Here is a 24,576-nt window from a genome sequence, read left to right on the forward strand (position 1 = left end):
CACAACTATAATTGGGAAATCTTTGAATAAAATTTGACTTTGAGACCGCTCTCTTAACTTTTTGGAATTTTGGGCCCCTTGTTGACAGAAGAAAAATTATAACTTGTTTTTTTTACCGCTTGCTCTTCTTTGTTCTTTATGACTTTGTCAAATTGCTGTTTTTGTTCCTTTAGTGGGGATTGGATGTTTTTGGTTCCTCCCTTTCTCCCTGGAAACGGATTTTGGGCAACTTATTTGTTGGGATGGTTTTTTATTTAAACATATGTGAGGCCTAACTTCAAGAAGAATTATGTATATTTTTTCTTTTTTTATTCCATTTTTTCTTTTTTTTTCTTTTTTTTTCTCTTTTTCTCCCTTGGCATTTGGATATAATTTATTTGGAGACTAATTTAAACTTATTAATATAATTATGGAAATTTAGAAAATTGTTTAAATTTTTCGGCACTAAAGTGGATTATAAAATTAAATTGGAAAAAGAAAAAGTGGATTATAAACTGGATTATAATTTGATTATAAAGGATCGAAAAGGATTAGCCTAATTGGTGGCAGAAGATTTGGAATCTCAAATTTCGAACTAATTTTCTTTTTTTGTGTGTGGGTGCTGGAGTATAAATTGGATCATAATTGGAATATTGTGATACCTTAAAGGAATAGCCTAATTGGTGGCAAGAAGAATATATTCATCTGGTTTGAGTCTCCAATTATTCACTTTTCAAAAATCTATGGACTGGATTGGGCCAAAGATATTGCAAGTCTTGAAAGTGTAAATTTGAAGTGGGAGCAAACAAAGACTAATTATAAATTATAAAATTTGAACGTAATTGGATATATTTGTATTTGGGGTTAGGTCTACATAAGATTGGTTGCAGTGGTGGTGGGATCTTACCTAACATAGGTATAATTTGGAGACAAAGTAAGAAGTGTATTAAAGTATACTTGTGGGAATGTCTCACCAACAGAAGAAAGGAGGGGAGGGAGGAACACCAGGAGATAGAAAGGGATCAAAGCAGGAATCGGATTTTAGAGGAGAAATATTAAGAATGTTTGCAGAGATTAGGCGAAGTGAAAAGAATTTAGAGGACAAACTAGAACAAGTGGATACGAGAATTGAACAGGTAGATACGAGAATTGGGAAAATGGACCAAAAAATTGATGAGACAGTAAAGGAACTGAAAGGTCAAATTAAAGAAGTATCTAAAAGAACACAATCTTTGGAAGAAGGAATGAAGAAGACAAGAGCTGAAATGAAGGAAGTGAAGCGTGAGGAAGAGAAAATTAAAGTGGGTCTATCAGAAGTTAATAAGTCACAGGAGGAGATATGGGATACAATTGCTATGAACGAACTGAGGCAGAGGGAAGTGAACCTCAGGAGATAGAAGGTGCCATCCAAAACATGCAACTGGGCAAATCTCTGGGGCCGGATGGGCTGACTTCCAGATACTATAAGGCTTTGAAGGAGTGGTTATTACAACCTTTGAAGGAGGTCTACAATGAAATTTTAGAGGGGAAGAGGGCACCAGAATCGTGGAAAGAAGCTTATATTACACTCATACCGAAAACAGAGACTGAAAAGACTCAGCTTAAGAACTACCGCCCTATATCGTTACTCAATGTGGATTACAAATTTTTTGCTGACATTTTGGCTAAGAGGTTGAAGAAAGTATTGATGGAAGAGATTCATAAGGACCAAGCAGGCTTTCTCCCTGGAAGACATCTGTCAGATAATGTGAGGAATATAATAGATATTTTGGAAAAACTAGAAGTGAATATATATATTTTTTAATAAAAATTTTTATTGATTTTACAACATTTTTATAGACAATACACACAAATAAAAAGACAAAACAAACATGTATAAATTCATCTCCTTTTTTCATAAACTTCTTTTCTCTGACTCCCCCAAGCCTCCCCTTTCTACATCCCAATTCCAAAAAATATTTCAGCAAGTCCTAAATTAGATTTTTAACAAATTTAGTTCCTTATTTGTTCTTTTCATTTACATAGTCTTTTGTCGCTGTAATCTCCTTTTCAAGAACCTCAACATTTTAGCATTCATTAATTTTATAGTATTTCTTAAGATAAGTTTTAAATTTATTCCAGTCTTCATCCGCCGTCTCTTTCCCCTGCTCACGGATTCTGTCAGTCATTTCAGCCAATGTCATATAGTCTATTACCTTCATCTGCCATTCTTCCAAGGTGGGTAGATCTTGAGTCTTCCAATGCTTTGCGACGAGTATTCTTGCTGCTGTAGTAGCGTACATAAAAAAGTTTCTATCTTTCTTCGACACCAATTGGTTACTAATGCCCAAGAGAAAGGCCTCTGGTTTCTTAGGAAAGGTACATTTTAGCACCTTTTTCATTTCATTATGTATCATTTCCCAGAAAGCCTTGATCTTCGGGCACGTCCACCAAAGGTGATAGAAAGTACCTTCCGATTCTTTACACTTCCAACACTTATTATCAGGCACATGATAAATTTTTGCTAGCTTGACTGGGGTCATGTACCACCTGTAAATCATTTTCATAATATTAGAAGTGAATATAAACACTAAAGCAGTACTGATATTTGTGGATGCGGAGAAAGCTTTTGACAACATTTCTTGGAGTTTTATGAAGAAGAATCTACATGGGATGGGGGTAGGTCAAGGATTTGAAAATGGTATGGGTGCAATATACTCTGAACAAAAGGCTAAGCTAATTGTAAATAATGTGGTTATAGAAGAATTTAAAATAGAAAAAGGGACACGACAGGGGTGCCCAATTTCCCCTTTGCTTTTTATATTGGTCCTGGAGGTTTTGCTGAACATGATTAGAAGGGACCAGCTGGTTAAAGGGGTACTGGTTAAACAGTACAAACTTAGAGTATTTGCAGATGACTTGGTACTTACATTACAAGAGCCAGACACTAGTACTAAAAGAGTTTTAGAATTAATTCAAGAGTTTGGTCAAGTTGCAGGATTCAAATTGAACAAATTAAAGACTAAGGTATTAGAGAAAAATTTAACAGCTACTGAAAGGGAGAGGTTCCAGAATGAAACGGGTTTAATTGTGGTTAAGAAGGTGAAATATTTGGGGATCAATATGACAGCTAAAAATGTAAACTTGTTTAAAGACAATTATGAGAAATGTTGGACAGAAGTAAAAAAGGATTTAGAAATATGGTCAAATTTGAAGCTTTCACTGTTAGGCCGTATTGCTGTGATTAAAATGAATGTATTGCCGAGAATGTTGTTCTTGTTTCAAACATTGCAAATTGTGGACAAGATGGACTGTTTCAAGAAGTGGCAGAAAGATATTTCGAAATATGTCTGGCAGGGCAAGAAACCCAGAATAAAATTTAAGATTTTAACTGATGCAAAAGAAAGAGGGGGATTTGCCCTGCCAGACTTTAAACTTTACTATGAATCAGCAGCTTTCTGCTGGTTGAAAGACTGGCTGCTTCTTGAGAACACAGACATTTTGGATTTAGAAGGCTTCAACAATGTTTTTGGGTGGCATGCATATTTCTGGTATGACAAGCTTAAGGCCCATAAAGCCTTTAAAAATCATAATGTCAGGAAAGCATTATATAATGTCTGGATTAGATATAAAGACTTGTTGGAAAATAAAACCCCAAGGTGGTTGTCGCCAATGGAAGCTAAAGCTCTGAGAAAACTCAATATGGAGGCCAAATGGCCGAAATATTGGGAAATTTTGGAACAAGAGGGGGATAAAATGAAATTGCAAAGTTTTGAAAAGTTAAAGGACAAAGTGCGAGATTGGCTCCACTATTATCAAATAATGGAGGTTTTCAAGTTGGACAGGAAAATTGTCTTCCAGGTGGAAAAATCAAAATTAGAAACAAAACTGTTAGAACCCAATACTAAGAATTTGTCAAGAATGTATAACTTGCTGTTGAAATGGAATACACAAGATGAAACAGTGAAATCAGCCATGATAAAGTGGGCACAAGATATTGGTCATAACATTATGATTGCTGAGGGGATATAATATTTGTAAATCGAAAAGATCCATTGACAGGCACACCATGAAGCATTATGCCTGAATGACTCGCAAAAGGGGGCATGTGCATACACAGCCAGCATCTAGAAGCATTCAATAAACTGGTAAACATAATCATATCTTGTACAAAAATATTATCCCTCCATATCTTATGATAATTTTCTCCCCTAAAAGTCTTATTCAACAACGCTGTTCTTCTAGTTTGAAAGTGGCTGAGCCGTGGATACTGCCAGCCAGAGTAGGAAGCTGACAACTGCTTGCCAGCCAATGAGGTGAAATATGGTGGTTTCAACTGTATTGGGTCGTCGGCTTCTCTTCCTTGTATAACGGTGCAGCAAAGGATGGCAACACAAATGGTTAGGAAGGCGCACCCGCGGTTAAAGAGGCTCGCCATGGCCGCACGCATCGAGCTGGAACCCACAAAGGCTTGTCCTCGACGTCCACTGCCGCGTACCCTCGTCCCCACGTGATCAGCGGGACAGGTCCATGCCACGCGGGATCAGGCAAGCGTCGGTACACCACCAAGGGGCGGGGGAGTGCCTCCTCCTTCCTAAAATGCAATTCAGCGGGGGTATGGGTCCTATTATGTGGATATAAAAGACGATTAAGTACAAAAAGAACTTGGTGAACAGCCGAAGGGATATCCGCTGTTGGTATGCTTCGGCCGCCAAGCTGTTTAAGCAATAGTGTTTTGAACGTCAGGTGTGCTCTTTCCACTATAGCTTGACCTGTGGAGTTAAAGGGTATACCATGAGTTAATTTCACATTCCACAACATACAAAATTCCGAAAATGTTTTAGAAATATAAGCTGGACCATTATCAGTTTTGATACGCGCAGGTTTACCCATGACTGAGAAACAGCGGATAGTGTGCTGAATGACATGCCGAGCTGTTTCCCCCCTCATGGGCGTTGGATTTAGACAATAAATGTTGGAAATGTAAAGAAACTGAAGGTACTTTTTTCACCTTTGGTGGACGTGCCCAAGGATTAAGGCTTTCTGGGAAATGATATATAACGAAATGAAAAAGGTATTTAAATATACCTTCCCTAAGAAACCAGAGGCCTTTCTCCTGGGCATTGTCGGCCAGTCGGTGCAAAAGAAAGATAGAACATTTTTTATGTATGCTACAACAGCGGCAAGAATACTCATCGCAAAGTATTGGAAGACACAGGATTTACCCACCTTGGAAGAATGGCAGATGAAGGTGATAGACTATATGGGACTAGCGGAAATGACTGGCAGAATCCGAGACCAGGGAAAAGAGACGGCGGAAGAAGATTGGAAGTAATTTAAGAACTACCTTAAGAAATATTGTAAAAATTTATGAACTTTAGAATAATGTGGCTTTTAAAATCAAATGGAGTACAGCTGTAAAGATTAAGTGAAAGGAAAGTAAGGATGATAATTAGATAAAATTAAGGGAGAGGATTTGCTGAACTAAACTTTTGAAATGGGAATGCAGAAAGGGGAGGTATGAGGAGGTCAATGAAATATGTTTTAAGAAGATAAGGTTATGAAATTATACTTGTTCTTTTTTGTTTGCGTTTGTGTGTATTGTTTTGTTTGATATAATTTGTAAAACTTTAATAAATATCTTTTTAAAAAGGAAGGAAGTCGATGCTCTGTCTGAGCAATGTTTTATGTTATTGATTTGTGTAATGAGATGTAATTAAATATGGAAAACTCAATAAAAATAATTTTTTTTTTTTAAAAAAAAGGGAAGTGAACCTCAGGCTGAGAGCTGTGCCTGAGGTTCAAGGTGAAAATATCAGAGAGAAATTAGTAAATGAGATAGCGCAATGGCTGGAATTACAAAAGGAAGAGGTTGAGAGAAATGTACAGAATGCATTTAGGATGAGAGTTAAAACAACTAAATCAAGGAAAGTTCCTGAAGATTGTTTGATTACTTTTAAGGACAGAGATATGAGAAATCTGATTCTTCAAAAAAAATAGAGAAAAAAGACTGAATATTGATGGGAACTATATAATCATCTTTAAAGATATTCCAGTCAGATTGTTGAAACGAAGAGATCCATACAAACCATTGGTCCAAATTCTTAAGAGAAACAAGATCAAATTTAAATGGGAATTCCCACAGGGGATTTCCTTTGTTTACAAAAGTAAGAAACACAGACTTATCAGTCCAGAGGAAACAGGCAAATTTCTGAGACGTTATAAGGAATTATCAGTAGAGGAGGAAGAAGAAGGAGGAGCAGTGGGAGGAGTAGGTCCTCTAGGGGGGAAGTACCCCGAAGAAAAGGAGGAGGAGAATGGAGAAAAGACGGACGAGGAACAAGAAGAGGAAGAACAAGAAGAGGACAGATTATAAAGAACAAATAAATTAAAACAATTTTAATCAGGAGTTCATCATGGCGTTGAAATTATGGAATTGGAACATTAATGGAATGAATGACAGGAAAAAACGAAATAAAATTGAACAATATTTAAAAAAGAAAAATTTGGATATCATCTGTCTTCAAGAGACACACGTGTCAAGGAAACACAGAAAAATTTTGATCAACAACAGACTAGGAAATGAATTCATATCTTCTGACAAAGGAAAAAAGAGAGGGGTTGTATTATATGTAAGCAAAAAAATTGAAGCCCAGCAAATCTTCAAGGATGAAGAAAGAAGAATAATTGCAATTCAGGTCAAATGGCAAGGCGAAAAATTAATAATTGTTGGGATCTATGCACCTAATGGAAATAAGACTGATTTCTATAAAAATCTGGAAGAAAGATTGTTTGAATATATGGATCAAAAAATCATATTAATGGGAGACATGAACGGAGTAGTTTCAATGGAAATGGATAGATTAAGAGACAAAGAAGTTAGCAAAGAAGGAAAACTACCCAAGACTTTCTTCTCAATGACGAAAAACTGTAATCTAATTGATGTTTGGAGACTTAGACATCCACTGGAGAAACAGTTTACATTTTATTCGGAACCAAATCAGTCAATGTCAAGAATAGATCAAATTTGGGTCTCGAATGAACTAACTCCAAGAATTCGGCAAATTGAAATTCAGCCAAGAGTAATTTCAGACCACAGTCCAATAAAATTGGAGATTAAAGGTTATGAAGAAAGATCATTTAGATGGAGAATTAACGATTACCTCTTGGATGATCAAAAAATCATACAAGAGGCGCAAAAGAAGTTGATGGAATATTTTATAGACAATATTAACAAAGGTACACAACGAAGCCAGCCGTCAAAAATGCGCTTGTTTAGCATAAAATAAAGACACAGAGAGCCAGCACTATTTCCATGGACGGAGGCTAAAATCACATCCAAAGTATAACGATTCTGTAAAACCACTTCTCTCATTGCAGACACCTCCTGGTTGAGTTTCTTCAAAGCTTTTATGGTATCATTGAATAATCCTTCAGTCCAATTTGCTAGCCGATGGAGGTCCCTATAGTTCATTGCTGCGCCCACTGAGGGCAGCAAGGCCCGAGAGATCTGGGTACCGATATATTGGTTTAAGGGCGAATTAACCTCCCGACAATTTCGTAGTCTAAGAGAAGATGGTAACTTATCAACCTTATACAACAATGGAACCACGAGACCCAATGTACATGTGCCTGTGAGGTTTCGAGGAATGGCTTTGTATGCTTTTTCGCCACAAAGCAGCCATAACTCTCTTTGGAGTAAATAGCTGATATTACTACTCTGTTGGGACCAATTAAAGGCTGCAGTAAATAAGGAACCGATACGATATTGCTCATCTGTGGCATTTGCTAAGCCAGGGATAGAAGAATTCAGACTCCAATTTGCATGGTAGGATTCTTTCCTAGTTTTTAGCCATGCACTGGTATCACTTCTATAGCACTGAGGTTGGTCACTGTATGTTCCTGTAAGAGAACAAGAGCTATTAAAAGTGAAATTCAATGTATATTGACAGTTTGGATATATGCCCCATGATTCTTTCCCCTCCTTAATTTGAAAACAAATGGGGGCAGGCTCATGGAGGGTCAAGTGTACTGGAGGCCAAAAAGATTGCTTAGGGGATATAATATTTGTAAATCGAAAAGATCCATTGACAGGCACACCATGAAGCATTATGCCTGAATGACTCGCAAAAGGGGGCATGTGCATACACAGCCAGCATCTAGAAGCATTCAATAAACTGGTAAACATAATCATATCTTGTACAAAAATATTATCCCTCCATATCTTATGATAATTTTCTCCCCTAAAAGTCTTATTCAACAACGCTGTTCTTCTAGTTTGAAAGTGGCTGAGCCGTGGATACTGCCAGCCAGAGTAGGAAGCTGACAACTGCTTGCCAGCCAATGAGGTGAAATATGGTGGTTTCAACTGTATTGGTTCGTCGGCTTCTCTTCCTTGTATAACGGTGCAGCAAAGGATGGCAAAGCAAATGGTTAGGAAGGCGCACCCGCGGTTAAAGAGGCTCGCCATGGCTGCACGCATCGAGCTGGAACCCACAAAGGCTTGTCCTCGACGTCCACTGCCGCGTACCCTCGTCCCCACGTGATCAGCGGGACAGGTCCATGCCACGCGGGATCAGGCAAGCGTCGGTACACCACCAAGGGGCGGGGGAGTGCCTCCTCCTTCCTAAAATGCAATTCAGCGGGGGTATGGGTCCTATTATGTGGATATAAAAGACGATTAAGTACAAAAAGAACTTGGTGAACAGCCGAAGGGATATCCGCTGTTGGTATGCTTCGGCCGCCAAGCTGTTTAAGCAATAGTGTTTTGAACGTCAGGTGTGCTCTTTCCACTATAGCTTGACCTGTGGAGTTAAAGGGTATACCATGAGTTAATTTCACATTCCACAACATACAAAATTCCGAAAATGTTTTAGAAATATAAGCTGGACCATTATCAGTTTTGATACGCGCAGGTTTACCCATGACTGAGAAACAGCGGATAGTGTGCTGAATGACATGCCGAGCTGTTTCCCCCCTCATGGGCGTAGCCCATATGAATCCAGAGTGGGTGTCCACCGTGAGGTGAACCTTGGAGAGTGGAGCCAACACAGGTGTGTGTGTGACATCCATCTGCCAACACGCCAATGCAGACGTGCCCCTAGGATTGACAGCATCAAAAGGAATGGCCAGCTGAGATTTAGAAGCACATTGGGAAACTATATCCCTTGCTTGGGCCAAAGGAATAGAAAACTGCTTTGCCAATGCTTTCGCAGGAAGGTGAAAGGTGTTATGACATAGTATAGGATCAGAAAAGAGAGAAAAGGCAGAAATGTCCCTCAGAGCCACATCTGCTCTTGCATTGCCCTCTGCTAAATACCCTGGGTGCGATGTGTGGGAGCGAAGATGTGCAACATAATAAGGGAACTCTCTATGCTGAAGTAAGGCCCCTGCAGGGCAAGAAACAAGGAAAACAAGTCAGAATCCAAGGAAGGAGTTATATAAGATATTGGTAAAATAGCAAAAAGGCGATATGCATACTGAGTATCCACAATAAGATTGAAAGGTTGAGTAGGAAAGGATTGAAAGGCAAGAATCACAGCTGCTAGCTCAGCTCGCTGAGCAGAAGACTGTGGAGGGGTAAATAAACATTTCCATTTTCCTCCCTCCTCCCACGTCACTACTCCCCTACTTCTTGTTCCCTCCGTGAAAAGGGTCAGTGCAGAGGGGAGAGGTGTGAGAGACAAGGGGGTAGCCAAAACATAGGTGACCTGTGTCAGAAATGTCAAACGGTCATCCTTTGGAGGGTTAAAAATGATGACACCTATAAAATCTGCCAAAGCAATTTGCACGGCAGCATTTGTGATCAATAAATGCTGCTGTTCAGTCTGTGAGAAAGGCAAATAAATTGATGCAACATCAAAACCGCTCAAAGCTATTGCTCGTGAACGTCCTTTGATAACAATGTCTGATGTGGATTCAATTATGGAATAAATGTTTTTTGGTGGGGTATGTGGCAGATGTAACCATTCTATAATGCAGATAGTCTTCTTCTTGTCCGTCTGAGCATATAAAATTCCTGTTGGCAACAATGGTGTAGCAAACACTGCCAGATGCAGCTCGTGTGCAGAGGCTTCTGTGATCCTGTCCACGAGAATAGATCGCAGGTGCTGATTAACGGTTTGTAATGCAGTGATCATTGCCGAAGTGACCTGGATTACACCTGCTGGATCCTTGTGTCCTGCGAGCACTGAGAACAATGGTGATAGTGTGCTGGTAGGTAATGCAAGGAAAGAGCGAGCCCAATTCAAATGCCCAAGAAGTTGTTGTAATTGCACAAGCTTCATGTTTGAAGGGATAGTCAGTTGGGGAACAATAGGCAGCGCTGCTTCTGCAGAGACTTTATGACCCAAGTAGGTGGCGGGCAACGTCAATTGAATTTTTTCAGGCACTATACAGAGTCCCGCTTCCGCTAATGTGGCAGAAAGTTCTTGAAAAATGCCAGGCTGGAGTTCCTTAGCAGCGATTAAAATGTCATCCATGAAATGATAACACAAAAGCTCTGGGTGACGCCTGCGGAAAGGTTTCAATGCTTCACTCACAAAATGTTGACAAAGTGTAGGGGAGTTCCGCATGCCTTGAGGCAGGACAACCCACTGATATCGCTGGGTGGGCTGCAAATTGTTATATACTGGCAATGTAAAAGCAAACCGTTCCCTGTCTGCTGGATCCAGTGGGATAGAAAAAAAAAGTCCTTTAAATTAAGCACAGCCAACTGATATTCTCGTGGGATCATATTTGGATTTGGCATGCCAGGTTGTAAAGTTCCCATTGGCTGTATTTGTTGATTAATTTTCCTCATATCCTGTAAAAGACGCCATCTGCCTGATTTTTTTATTAATAACAAAAATTGGGGAGTTCCAGGGAGATGAGGACGGTTCAATGTGGCCAAGGGTCAATTGTTCAGAAATAAGCTGGGCCGCCGCTGCCAATTTTTCTTTTGGTAGAGGCCATTGTTCTACCCATACTGGGGTAGAGGAAAGGGAGTTCATGATGGCTGGGAGTTTGTTAAGAGGGAGATAGTAAAAGCACAACGTCAGGCAATACCAATGAGACGGAAACATGGAAGGTGCCTAAAGAAGCCAGGGTGGCTATCTAAAGATCTTTTAACTGAATTAAGATTAAAAAAGGATGTGTACAAAAAATGGAAAAGGGGGGAAACCACCAAAGAGGAATTCAAACAAATAGCCAGCACGTGTAGACGCAAAGTCAGAAAAGCTAAAGCACAGAATGAACTCAGGCTTGCTAGAGAGGTTAAAAGCAACAAAAAAGGCTTTTATGGGTATGTTCGTAGCAAAAGGAAGAACAAAGAAACAGTGGGGTCACTCAGAGGAGAAGATGGTGAAATGCAAACAGGGGACACAGAAAGGGCTGAACTCCTCAATGCCTTCTTTGCCTCAGTCTTCTCCGATAAAGAAAACAATGCCCGACCTGAAGAATTTGGAGCAAATGATTCAGCAAAGGAAACACAGCCCAGAATAACTAAGGAGATAGTACAAGAATATTTGGCTAGTTTAGATGTATTCAAGTCTCCAGGGCCAGATGAACTGCATCCAAGAGTATTAAAAGAACTGGCAGATGTGATCTCAGAACCACTGGCAGTCATCTTTGAGAATTCCTGGAGAACAGGCAAAGTCCCGGCAGACTGGAGGAGGGCAAATGTTGTCCCTATTTTCAAAAAGGGGAAAAGAGAGGACCCAAATAATTACCGCCCAGTCAGTCTGACATCAATAGCAGGGAAGATTCTGGAGCAGATCATTAAGCAAACAGTCTGTGAGCACCTAGAAAGGAATGCTGTGATCACCAATAGTCAGCATGGATTTCTGAAAAATAAGTCATGTCAGACTAACCTGATCTCGTTTTTTGACAGAATTACAAGCCTGGTAGATGAAGGGAACGCAGTGGATGTAGCCTACCTTGATTTCAGCAAGGCATTTGACAAGGTGCCCCATGATATTCTTGTAAAGAAGCTGGTAAAATGCGGTCTTGACTATGCTACCACTCAGTGGATTTGTAACTGGCTGACTGACCGAACCCAAAGGGTGCTCATCAATGGTTCCTCTTCATCCTGGAGAAGAGTGACTAGTGGGGTGCCACAGGGTTCTGTCTTGGGCCCGGTCTTATTCAACATCTTTATCAACGACTTGGATGATGGACTCAAGGGCATCCTGATCAAATTTGCAGATGACACCAAACTGGGAGGGGTGGCTAACACCCCAGAGGACAGGATCACACTTCAAAACGACCTTGACAGATTAGAGAACTGGGCAAAAACAAACAAGATGAATTTTAACAGGGAGAAATGTAAAGTATTGCACTTGGGCAAAAAAAATGAGAGGCACAAATACAAGATGGGTGACACCTGGCTTGAGAGCAGTACATGTGAAAAGGATCTAGGAGTCTTGGTTGACCACAAACTTGACATGAGCCAACAGTGTGACGCGGCAGCTAAAAAAGCCAATGCAATTCTGGGCTGCATCAATAGGAGTATAGCATCTAGATCAAGGGAAGTAATAGTGCCACTGTATTCTGCTCTGGTCAGACCACACCTGGAGTACTGTGTCCAGTTCTGGGCACCACAATTCAAGAAGGACACTGACAAACTGGAACGTGTCCAGAGGAGGGCAACCAAAATGGTCAAAGGCCTGGAAACGATGCCTTATGAGGAACGGCTAAGGGAGCTGGGCATGTTTAGCCTGGAGAAGAGGAGGTTAAGGGGTGATATGATAGCCATGTTCAAATATATAAAAGGATGTCACATAGAGGAGGGAGAAAGGTTGTTTTCTGCTGCTCCAGAGAAGCGGACACGGAGCAATGGATCCAAACTACAAGAAAGAAGATTCCACCTAAACATTAGGAAGAACTTCCTGACAGTAAGAGCTGTTCGACAGTGGAATTTGCTGCCAAGGAGTGTGGTGGAGTCTCCTACTTTGGAGGTCTTTAAGCAGAGGCTTGACAACCATATGTCAGGAGTGCTCTGATGGTGTTTCCTGCTTGGCAGGGGGTTGGACTCGATGGCCCTTGTGGTCTCTTCCAACTCTATGATTCTATGATTCTATGATTCTATGATTCTATGATTCTATGATTCTATGATTCTATGATTCTATGATTCTATGATTCTATTATCCATCGTAACGGCAGAGCGGTGCGTGGAAGTGCAGGGGCGGCCCTTAGAATAAATTTGACTCCAATTTGGTGTCTGCAATAGCCAAAATATCGCGCCCCCATAAGGAGACTGGAATGTCCATTATTAATGGATAGAGGGTGATCTGCACCCCGCTATCGCTTTGGATGAGTATTGGGTGGAGACTGCGCCGTGCCTGTGATTCACCTCCCACACCAATAACTTGTGAGGCTGGACAGGTGGGCCAACTGGACGGCCAAGCAGATTTTGCTATAACTGTTACATCCGCCCCTGTATCCAGAACTCCTTCAATGCGTCGACCTCCCACTGTCAGAGACACAGAAGGGCGCGAGGCTGTAATGTTCATGGCTGCTGCAATTAGGGGCAGTTGTTCGGATGGGGGAAAAATAATAATCTTCGCCACTGAAGTATTTGACTGTATTCTGCATGGACGATCCGCATATAGCGTGATCTCAGGGAAATTCACATATGGTCCGTGTGTTAGCATCGGTACCGCATGAATTCCTGTTGCCTGTGCAGATAATAGAGGTAATACCAGACAAGTGGCATGATTGTCTAACCCTGCTTCAGTGAGAACATGAGTCTTTAAAGGGCAGAAAGGCAAATGAAATTCCACGTCCTGAGTCAGGCGAAGCCGTGGTGCTGTTTCCCTGGACTCCGGGGGGTCCCCTATTGATTTGTCTGGTCCTGCTGCCAGTTTCCCTGCTGTTGTCCTTGCTGATTTCGGGCAGTGTGCTGACCCTGCTGTTGGTTTTGAGGAAGCGATCTGCATTGATTGGCCCAATGAAAGCCTTTTTTGCAGATTGGACATTTGGTAGAAGGACGCTTAGGCTGTTGTGTAGATCTACATTGCGCCTTAAAGTGTCCTGGTTTGCCACACTGGAAACAAGTTTTATCGGTGGCTACAGGCTGGTTTTTATTTAGTACTGCTGCCAGCAGATGAGCCTTGTGGGTGGCTGTTCCAACAGACTGACAAATGCGAAGCATGGCTGCTGTGTCTGTGGCAGGATTGTGTATTATCGGGCGCAACGCAACCTTACAATCCTCATTTGCATTTTCAAAGGCCAATTGTTTGATAATTATTTCTTTGGCTTCAGGATTTTCAATTTGTCTACTCACTGCTGTAATCAGCCTGTCCATAAAGGAAGAATATGATTCTCTAGGTTCTTGTCTGATTGAACCCCATGTCGACTGAATACTGGTGGGTTCTGGGATTTTTCTCATTGCTTGTTGAGCAGCAAGAGCAGTATCCCTCAATAAGATCTGCAGCAGTGTGGCTTGTACTGAAGCCTGAGCGAAGGGTCCACGCCCCATCATGGCATCTATGACGTCTGCGAGGGTAATATTTGGATTATTTCCCCTGATTTGTTGTAACAAGGCTGGAGCATAAGCACAGCAGGCAGTTTCCCATTCGTGGGCAAACAAAACACCTGCTGATGGGGGTAACACTGTACGTGCCAAAAGCTTGATGTCATCTGGAACCAACAGCTGGGCTAATGTGGTTTCCAAAAGAGCCTGTGTAAATGGGGCTTGAAGTCCATTTGTCCTTACTGACAATTGAAGCTCTTTCAAGATTTTAAAGTCAAAAGGTTGGTGCTGGGCTTGAGTTCCTGCTGGAGCACCAGCAGGGGGCACAATAACAGGGAATGCCATAGTATCCTGAATTAAGGAACAGGCAAGGACTGCACATTGAAAAGGGGTAGCTGGGTCTGCCTCTGAAAGATTAGGATTATAGCCAGCCAGACCACGGTATTTTTGCAGGATTGGGTCCTCTGGTGAGGAACTGTAGTCCGGAGGTTTGGGGTCTGGAGCTGCTGCTGGCAAGGCAAGTATTGGAGCAGACTCTAACACAGCAGGCTGCATTAAAGAAGCTGAAGGTTGTGTTGGTAATGCAGCCAGGGAGATATTTTTTGGTGATAAAGAGCCCATGGCGTAACGAACCTTGCACCATGCATTTAGAATCCGAACACCTATGCTGGGGTGCCCATGAAAATGTGTCCCGATCTTATCCCAAAGTTTTAATTCCCAAGTCCCATCTGTAGGAAACCAAGGACAATGTTCATCAATACACAGAATGAGCTGTATCAAATCACCCTCTGGAACTTCCAATTTGTTGGAGGAGAGGAGAAATTTCAAGTCTTTTAAAAATTTCTGTTGGGGATTAGACAAAGAGCTGCCCATTTTTCAAAAATCAATATAATAGAAGGGATCGGACTCACCAGGGATCCTAAGATGCTTCAGCGCTGTGCAACCCTTGCCGGGCGTGGTGAGCCGATGATATCCACTACTTGGATCGAAAAACCTCTCACCAGTTTCTTTTAAAATCCTCTTAGTCTGCCTCAGACTGTTTGCTTTAAGTTGCCTCTTAGTTCTCTTTTAAAAGCCTCAGCCGTTTTCTTTTATTCAGCCTCACACGGGGCACCACTTGACGAAGCCAGCCGTCAAAAATGCGCTTGTTTAGCATAAAATAAAGACACAGAGAGCCAGCAATATTTCCATGGACGGAGAGCAGCTCATTTCAGACTTCTCTCCTCTCCGGTCACTTTTATTGTTCTTTGTTCTCTCCTCCAGCATGGCTGTTTGCCAGTGTCTCACGTTACCTACATCCGGTCCTGGCTTTAACCCACCCACAAACCATATAGGGTCATCCCCTGAATACATTGCAAGGCACGGACATTCAGGTCACTGAGGTCAGCGAGGCACCAGGTGGCGCTATTTGCCATGACTTCCTGGCTCCCACAGGTACAAAGATGAGTACAGTTTGGGATGCAAGCAAGGCGGTAATGAGAGGATTCTTCATCCAGCAGAATGCGAGTAAAAACAAGAACAGAGAGAAAGGAAAGAAGGAAACCTTAAGACAAATAATGGACAATGAACAAAAATTAATCAAAAAGCCGAACAATTTAAAAACAAAACAAAACATCAAAGTTCTGCAAACGCAGTTTGCAATGATAATAAACAAGGAGGTGGAATGGAATATCAAAAAGCTAAGACAAAGAAACTTCGAGTTTGCCAATAAGTCAGGTAAATGGCTCACATGGCAAATTAAGAAAAGAAAGGAACAAAACACAATCAACAAAATTATTGTGGATGGAGAAGAGATTGAGACCCCGAAAGGCATTAGAAAAGGATTCTTGGACTTTTATAATCATTTGTACAGCAACAGAGAAAAGAACAATTTGAAGAGAATAGAAAGATATTTAAAAGAAAAAAAGGTGCAAAAGATCCCGACAGAAAAGAAAGACAGACTGAATGCCCCAATTGAGAATGAGGAAATAATAGAGGTAATAAAAGAATTTAAAAAAGGAAAGGCTCCAGGACCAGATGGATTTACAGCCAGTTATTACAAAGAACTGAGGCACACCCTGGGTTTATATTAAATAAGAAAAAAACCAAAGTAATGGTTAAGAATATGGACCAGAGTGTAATAGAAGTAATGCAACGAGAATCAGGGATTGAAGTGGCGAAGAAGGTAAAATATCTGGGAATATGGTTAACTCCAAGAAATATTGATTTATTTCAAAACAACTATATACCGGTGTGGAACAGAATCAAAAAAGATTTGGAAGTTTGGGGAAGGATGAAACTTTCTTTTTGGGGTAGAATCTCAACGATCAAAATGAGTGTGCTTCCAAAGATGTTATTTTTGTTCCAAATGATTCCTATAATTAGGGGGACAACGACTTTCAAAGAGTGGCAAAAAGTAATTTCAAGATATATATGGCAGGGCAAAAAGCCAAGAATACAATTTAAGTTATTGACAGATGCAAAGGAAAGAGGAGGCTTTGCCCTGCCAGATTTGAAAGTATATTATGAAGCATCTTGTCTCTGCTGGTTGAGGGAATGGATAAAATTAAAAAACAATAAACTGTTAGATTTAGAAGGATTTGATAATAGATTTGGATGGCACGCGTATTTATGGTTGGAGAAGAAGAAAAGTCACAAGGGTTTTGAGAATCACATTTTCAGGAGTTCCATAACAGAAATATGGGATAGGTACACAAATGTATTAGAACCTAAAGTTCCACACTGGTTGTCTCCAATAGAGGTTATGAGTGTAAAGAAAATCAACATGAGAGGGAATTGGATCACTTACGGAGAGCTAATAATTAAAGAAGGGGGGAAATGGAAAATGAAGCCATATGAACAAGTAAAAGAACATGTGTTTGATTGGTTGCATTATTTTCAGGTAAATGAAATGTTTAAAAAGGATTTAAAAGAGAGTGGATATACGGAAAAAGAATCGAAATTTCAAATAGAGATAATAAACAATGATTATAAGATATTGTCAAAAATGTATAAAATGTTGTTGGATTGGCAAACGATGGACGAGGAGGTAAAGTCGGTTTTGATACATTGGGCCAGAGACTTTGGTTATAGTATACAATGGGCTGACTGGGAAAAAGTATGGAATGAAAATATGAAATTTACCGCATGTACGACGTTAAAGGAAAATATTATGAAAATGGTATATAGATGGTACATAACACCGGTTAAGTTAGCAAAAATGTTCAAAACATGTAATAAGTGTTGGAAATGTAAAGAAAAAGAAGGATCTTTTTTCCATATGTGGTGGGCATGTAAGAAGGTAAAGGGTTTCTGGGAAATGATATATAATGAGTTGAAGAAGATGCTTAAATACACATTTGTAAAGAAACCAGAAGCCTTTTTGTTAGGAATAACTGGAAGAGAGATAAATAGAAGGGATTACAAACTTTTCCAATATGCAGTATCAGCGGCAAGAATATTAATGGCCCAAAAATGGAAACAAGAGGAGCTACCGACCCTTGAAGAGTGGAGAATGAAACTTATGGACTATGCAGAACTGGATAAACTGACTGGGAAGATTAGATATCAACGGGATCACAAGTTCATCAAGGACTGGGGAAAGTTTACAGATTATCTGAAAAGCATATGTGATGAACAGACAACGCTAGTGGGATTTAAAGAGGCTTTGTGAAAGTTAAAGATGTATTGTAAAAAAGAAATAGAATTGAAAGGATAATATTAAATGGCAATATAAATTTAGAGAATGCATAAAAATAGAAAATATGGATGATTGGTGGAAAAGCTGGTGGAAGTTCAAAAAGTTGAAATTTGTGAATACTGTTTGGGATGGCGAATTTGTAAAAGGAAAATTTAATAAAAAATATTTTTAAAAAAGAGAGAGAAAGGAAGTGTGAGTCAGTTCTCAGACTGTCTTCAGCGTAACCGGGGAGGAGTTACGTTCGCCCCTTCCGCTTCTGGACTGAAGCAGTGTTGAGTCGTAGTACTCACAAGCTGGGCTGTTCGGGACGACCAGCCATGCGTGTTGTTTTGTATGCAGTTTAATAAAGTAGATGAAATCTACGAACTGCCTTTTCCTTCTGATGGTTGGGCAAGTTGCTTCTGATGGCTGAGCAAGTTGCTTGCAGCTCCTGGAACAAAAAGTACATTACTGATGGTAGTGTGCAGACTTGCAAGTTTCACAGTCCCTTCTCCTGCAATTTGCAACGTCCTTCCATCAGCCAGGTGGATCTCACCTTCTTGAGGTGTGAAGGAGATAAACAGGTGGCGATCCTTTGAAATATGGCGGCTGGCACCTGAATCGACAATAAACCTGCCTTTGGCTGTTGGAGCAGTCTTTACAGCAAGCAAACCCTTGTTTTCCACCGGCGTGGGCTTCTGCAGCTTGCCCCCCTGCTCCTGGCCAGCAGACTTGCCTTTAGCCTTTGGTGAAGCTGTGCCAGCAAACATAGCCTTGTTTTCCACTGGCGCGGCCTCTTCACCCTCCCTCTGCTTCTGGCCATCTGCAGGTGTCTGCCTCTGTTTACCTTTGCCTTTCCGGCCTCTGCAAAGGCGATGACCTTGGTTCCCATGAGAAACAGAGCTCTCAGCCGCCGACTCCTTGGCTCCCCCTGGAGGCTGGAATGCTGCCTGGGATGACGTGACGGTCAGCTCCCCCTGCAGCTTGCAACCGGTGCCCTCAGCAACCCTGCATTCACTCGCATTCTGGGAAACAGCTAGGACCTCCGATGCAGTCAAACTCTGGGCTGGGATGACTGGCTGGTGAGCAGCTTTCAAAGCATTCCACATCCCATGTGCAGTGGTGTTGCCAGCAAGCGTCTTAATTTCCTCAAGAGAGACGGATAAGACTATTACGTCTATCGCCTTCGAATCATCGGCTTTCCATCTCTCTGTCAGAGGAACCGGGGGGGCCTCAAATACGGTATGCCACACCCCAAACTGACGCAGCAAACTTTCACACCATTTTGCCCAGGTTTCATAATTCTGCCCATGTAACTTAGGACACTCATTTGCCTCAGAAGCTTGGAAAAACTCAATTTCAGCTTTTCCTTTGAGCCGTGAGTCTTATTAACTTCAGAGACTCCTTATCTTGGCAGCTCATTAATCACGATCCAATGGCTCCTTGCCGAGGTAAACAGAAAAGCCTCCCTTCTTTCTTTCGCTTTTCCCCCGTACCTCTCAGTCTGTTGCAGCTTTACTCTCCTGTAGGTGCTGTGAATCTGGGCCCATAACCTTGTTGTTGGGAATACTGCCAGGGAGATATAGTCCATCATGGCCCCAAGCCGACTGCTGGACGTCCATCGATCTCCCGTAGTCACGCAGATCCAGCAATTAGCGACACGAAGCCTCAGAAATAGACTGCCACATTCTTGGCTCGTGCACACTCTTTATCAGCAGAAAACACAGCCAGAAAGCTTGCACCGCAGAAGAGCATATTTACAGACTTTATTTAGCGTTGAACAGAACAAAGAAAAACATGACCGTTCTGAGTCAGCGTCTCTGACCGACTGAGAAATTGAAAGGAACAGCAAACATAAACATCCTGTGAACAGCACATGCGCAGACTCTGTGACTCACAAAGCCTGCTCCCTTTTAAGGTGGAACGGAAATATCCTAACAGTCGTGTCCCTTTTTCTATTTTAAATTCTTCCGTCACTACATTATTTACAATTAGTTTAGCCTTTTGTTCTGAATAAATTGCACTTATACCGTTTTCAAAGCCTTGGCCTACCCCCATCCCCTGTAGGTTCTTCTTCAGAAAACTCCAAGAAATATTATCGAAGGCTTTCTCCGCGTCCACAAATATCAAAACTGCTTTAGTATTTATGTTCACTTCTAGTTTTTCCAAAATATCAATTATATTCCTCAAATTGTCAGACAAATGTCTTCCAGGGAGAAAGCCCGCTTGGTCTTTATGAATCTCTTCCATCAACACTTTTTTCAATATCTTGGCCAAAATGTCTGCAAAGATTTTGTAATCCACATTAAGTAGTGATATGGGGCGGTAGTTCTTAAGCTGAGTCTTTTCAGTCTCTGTTTTCGGTATAAGTGTAATGTACGCCTCTTTCCACGACTCTGGTGCCCTTTTCCCTTCCAGTATTTCATTGCAGACTTCCTTTAAAGGCTGTATTAACCACTCTTTCAAGGATCTATAATATCTAGAAGTCAGCCCATCCGGTCCTGGAGATTTGCCCAATTGCATGTTTTGGATGGCACCTTCTACTTCCTGTTCAGTTATTTTATAATTCAACATTAATTTACTTTCTTGAGAGATTTTTTGTAATCCATTTGTCTTCAGAAATCGGTCTATGTCCATTTCTTTCTGTGGCCCTTGTGTGTATAGTTGTTTAAAATACCTCTGGAAACAGTTTCTAATCTCAGTTGGATTGTGTATGTTCTTTACTTCCACTTCTAAATTTGTGATAGTATTTAATTTTTGTCTTTTTTTCATTTGCCAGGCCAGCAATTTCCCACATTTATTAGCTGATTCAAATGTTTTTTGTCTCATTTGTTTAATTTTCCATTCTATTTCCTGATTCATCATTTCCATATATTGTACTTGATATAACTTTATTTCTCTCAAAATCTCCTGCGACTTTGGTTTTGCTCTCAATTTTTTCTCACTTTCTTTTATTTTCCCCCAAATTTTGTCTTTCTTCTCATTTTGGCTTCTCTTCTTTATTGTGTTCTGTTGTATCAGGAACCCTCTCATAACAGCTTTGCTTGCGTCCCAGATTACTCTTTTTTCCACATTGGTGCTCATATTTATCTCAAAATAGTCTCTCAAGGTTTTTTGGGCCTTCTTAAGCACTTCTTCATCTCTAAATAAGGTGTCATTCATCCTCCATCTAAAGGAGCCAGTTGGTGTTAGTTTCATTTCCATCTTAACAGCATTATGGTCGGAGCAGGTTTTTGGGCAGATTTCCACTTTTCTTGTCTTTGGTGCCATTCCTCTAGTTACGGTCAATTCTAGTCCATGTCATCTTGGCTTCAGAAAAGAAAGTTCCCTCTCTTCCCAAGGGATTCTTTGTTCTCCAAATATCGACTAAGTCCAAGTTGTCTGTCATCTCGAAAAATGTTTTCGGTAGTCTACCATCCTTGGTGACTACCTGTCTTTGTGCCTTATCCATATTTGTAGATACTACTCCATTCATGTCCCCCATCAAGATCAGATTGTAATCCAAATAATCCAATAAGGTCTCATGCAACTTTTTAAAGAATTCAGCTTTCCCCTCATTTGGTGCGTAAATTCCTACTATCAAAATTTTCTCTCCTTGAACTTGAATTTCAATTGCCAGAAATCTTCCTTGGTCATCTTTAAAAATAAATTTCGGTGATAGTCTCTCCTTTGCATAAATCACAGCTCCTCTCTTTTTAACTTTTTCAGATGAAATAAACTCCTGTCCCAATCTCTTATTAGTCAGTAGTTTCCTGTGTAACCTTGTTACATGTGTTTCTTGCAGACAAATCAAGTCCAGTTGTTCCTTTTTTAATAAATGAAAAACACCTTTTCAGGAGAATTTAGACCATTACAATTCCAACTTAACAGTTGCAGAGCCATGATGGGGTTACTTCGCTTTACCTCCAACTGTGCCAAGTGTCTGTTCTTGTTCTGTCAGTGGTGTCACTTTCTCTGGACCATGCAATCCAAAAGATAAGTTTGCTATATCTAGTATTCCTTTTTCCAGTGCTTTTGGCTCTTCTCCGAATTCCGCTTCTTTCTGTAGATCTTCTCTGTGGTCCTTCAGAAACCTATTTTTGTCATTGACTGATCTTATTTTTATCTTTCTTCCTTTATATTTAAAGGACAGGCCTTGAGGGAATTCCCACCTAAAGATGATTCTATTTCTTCTCAACAGGGCAACCAAATCTCCGTAGTTGAGCCTTAAGTCCAAAAGGTGTTTTGGAATGTCCTTAAATATCTCCACACTTGAGTCGTCAATTTCTAAAGTCTTTTGATAATGCAGATTCAAGATTTTGTCTCTCTCCTCTTTTGTACGAAGGGTAATCAAGCAGTCTCTCACCTTGTTCCTCCTTCCTCCTCTTCCAAGTCTAAATGCACTCACTATCTTAAATTCTTCCTTCCCCAGATCCTGTTGCCAGAAATCTGCAAATTCCTGCGTAAGAAAATCAGCCAAGTTGTCTTTCTCACGTTCTGGTACAGCCCTGATTCTTAAATTTCTTTGTTTCTCCTTCAATTCAATCATAGACAACGTCAAACCGTGGTCCTCAAGTTGCTTATAAACCGATGGTATCTTCTCTTGAGTAGCAGTTGCTATATCTTTTGATTCTTCAGCTATCTTTCGGGTCGAAGCAGATTCCTGTAGTAATTTTTCAATAGACTCTGTGTTGGTATTCACCTTCTGTCCCAAATTATTAATGCTTGTAGTATTCTGGTCAATTTTAACTGATGCTTCGGCTACTTGTTTATTTGTTTCAGCTACTTGTTTAGCTAATTTTCCAAAGATTCATTAATTTTCCCAAGTGCCTGTGCCAAAATGTCTTCGGACGACATAACTTTTGATTTAACTTGTGGAGGTGCAGCCCCTGGTATTCCAGATATTCCAGAAGGACCAGATGTTGAAGCCCTTCGCTGCAACGCAGTATCTGTCCGATAGGGTCTGCCAGACCTAGTAGTTTTTTCCTGCGTCAACTCTAACTTTCCTCTTCCATTTGCCATAACACTCTCATGAGAGTCCAAGGTCGATCCCACGGCTGGAATTTGTTTTGAAATGGAAAATTCCTCTAGCCCAGTTGTTATTGTAACAATGTCAAGCCTCCTCTAGGGGGACACAGTAACAGCCAAAGCTTGCAACTTTAAAAAAGGAAAATAGTCCTTATAGGTCCCCCAGTTCACATAAAAACAACAGTTTCAGTTGCCCTTAATCAGTTACTTTAAAACCAGGAGAGGTTCAGAAACACTGTATCTCTTTTGCAGAGTTAGCTGTCAAAAGTCCTCTGCTTACAGATAGGCTTTCCACAGAGCGGCATTCCTTATCTCAGGGCAGTCCGTTCCCAGGTTTTAGGCGGTGGATTTTAACTTCCCTTCCCCCCTTTTTTTTGCAGATAAATACAGTTCAACCCTTTCCCCCCTCCTCTCCTGCAATCCGGAGGGGAGATCGCTTTCCTGATGTTGAGATTTAAATCTTTTTTCAAGAGTCTTTCGAGTTTCCGCTTACAGTCTCTTTGCTTTGATCTATTTACAAGAAAGGAAGGCAGACTTCCTGTTTATACCTTCCCGCTTCGGTGCCGAATTTACTTGTTTTTCCCTTTAAATCCAATTTAATCCTACTCACGGGTAGTTGCTTTCAAAGTCAAATTGTCCCAGGAAGAAGTCAGCGCTCTCCGATAACGGCTATGCGGCTTCACTCCACGGAAGAAGCAGTCAACTCTCAGCACCGCGCCGCTCACCCCGTCTCGCTCCAGAGCCCTTAAAAGGGTTCCTTTTGCAATTTGGGGGGCGCAAAAGGTGCCCGCTGAGTCCCCACGTTCACAGGCTTCACCCGCCTGTGATTTTAAAAGGGCCATTCGATTCTCCTGATGTAACCCGATCTGCAGGCAGATCCGGACCAATTCATCAAAGGAGGCCAGCTCTGGCATTCGTGCAAGCTTGTCCTGCACCTCCCCAGACAACCCTTGCCGGAAAATGGCCTCCACTGGCTCTGAGTCCATTCTCCACTAGAGCTTGTGGACTAGCATGGCAAATTCTGTCCAGAAGCTCTCACAGATCTGTTCCCTTGCTTCAAATGCAGCTGCTGCTGCGAACTAACTTTCATTTGCAATGAACTCAGGAACACAGTGTCCATCATCTCTGTAAATTGCTGGACATTAGAGAAGGCTGCGTGATTGGCCGCCATCAGCGGCACAACCCATTCTTTTGTGCTTCCTTCTAAATGCACAATTATGATGTTCAGTTTCTGTTAATTGGTTCTCGTGGGAAACTTGCAGATTCTAGCTTCACCAATTAACTCAAGCTGGTGTCAATTTACTCTTGGCAGAAAGCCCAGGTCTGCTTGACCTAGAAACTACTCACTCTGATTGGTTAACGAGCAGCACTCAACTCTGTTATCTAGGGATTGCTAGCACAGTTTGGTGTGAGGTGTGTTAGGAGTTAGAAGTGCTGTGTATGGTTATGAGAGAGAAAGAGAGGATTTATTTTGCTTTTATTTGTATGCAGAAACTCTGCT

At 41.1% G+C, this 24,576-nt stretch overlaps 1 long non-coding RNA gene across 1 annotated transcript; it reads left to right on the forward strand.

Annotated features, from left to right (window-relative positions):
• Positions 1-13,808: 13,808 nt before the first annotated feature.
• On the forward strand, positions 13,809-15,294 carry LOC310697751. Its single transcript, XR_014521193.1, has 2 exons — positions 13,809-14,637; positions 14,710-15,294. It is a non-coding gene; the product is annotated as an uncharacterized lncRNA (long non-coding RNA).
• The last annotated feature ends 9,282 nt before the right edge of the window (positions 15,295-24,576 follow it).

This window comes from Podarcis liolepis (assembly GCF_965112155.1).
Source record: "Podarcis liolepis genome assembly, chromosome: W".
Classification (NCBI taxonomy): domain Eukaryota; kingdom Metazoa; phylum Chordata; class Lepidosauria; order Squamata; family Lacertidae; genus Podarcis; species Podarcis liolepis.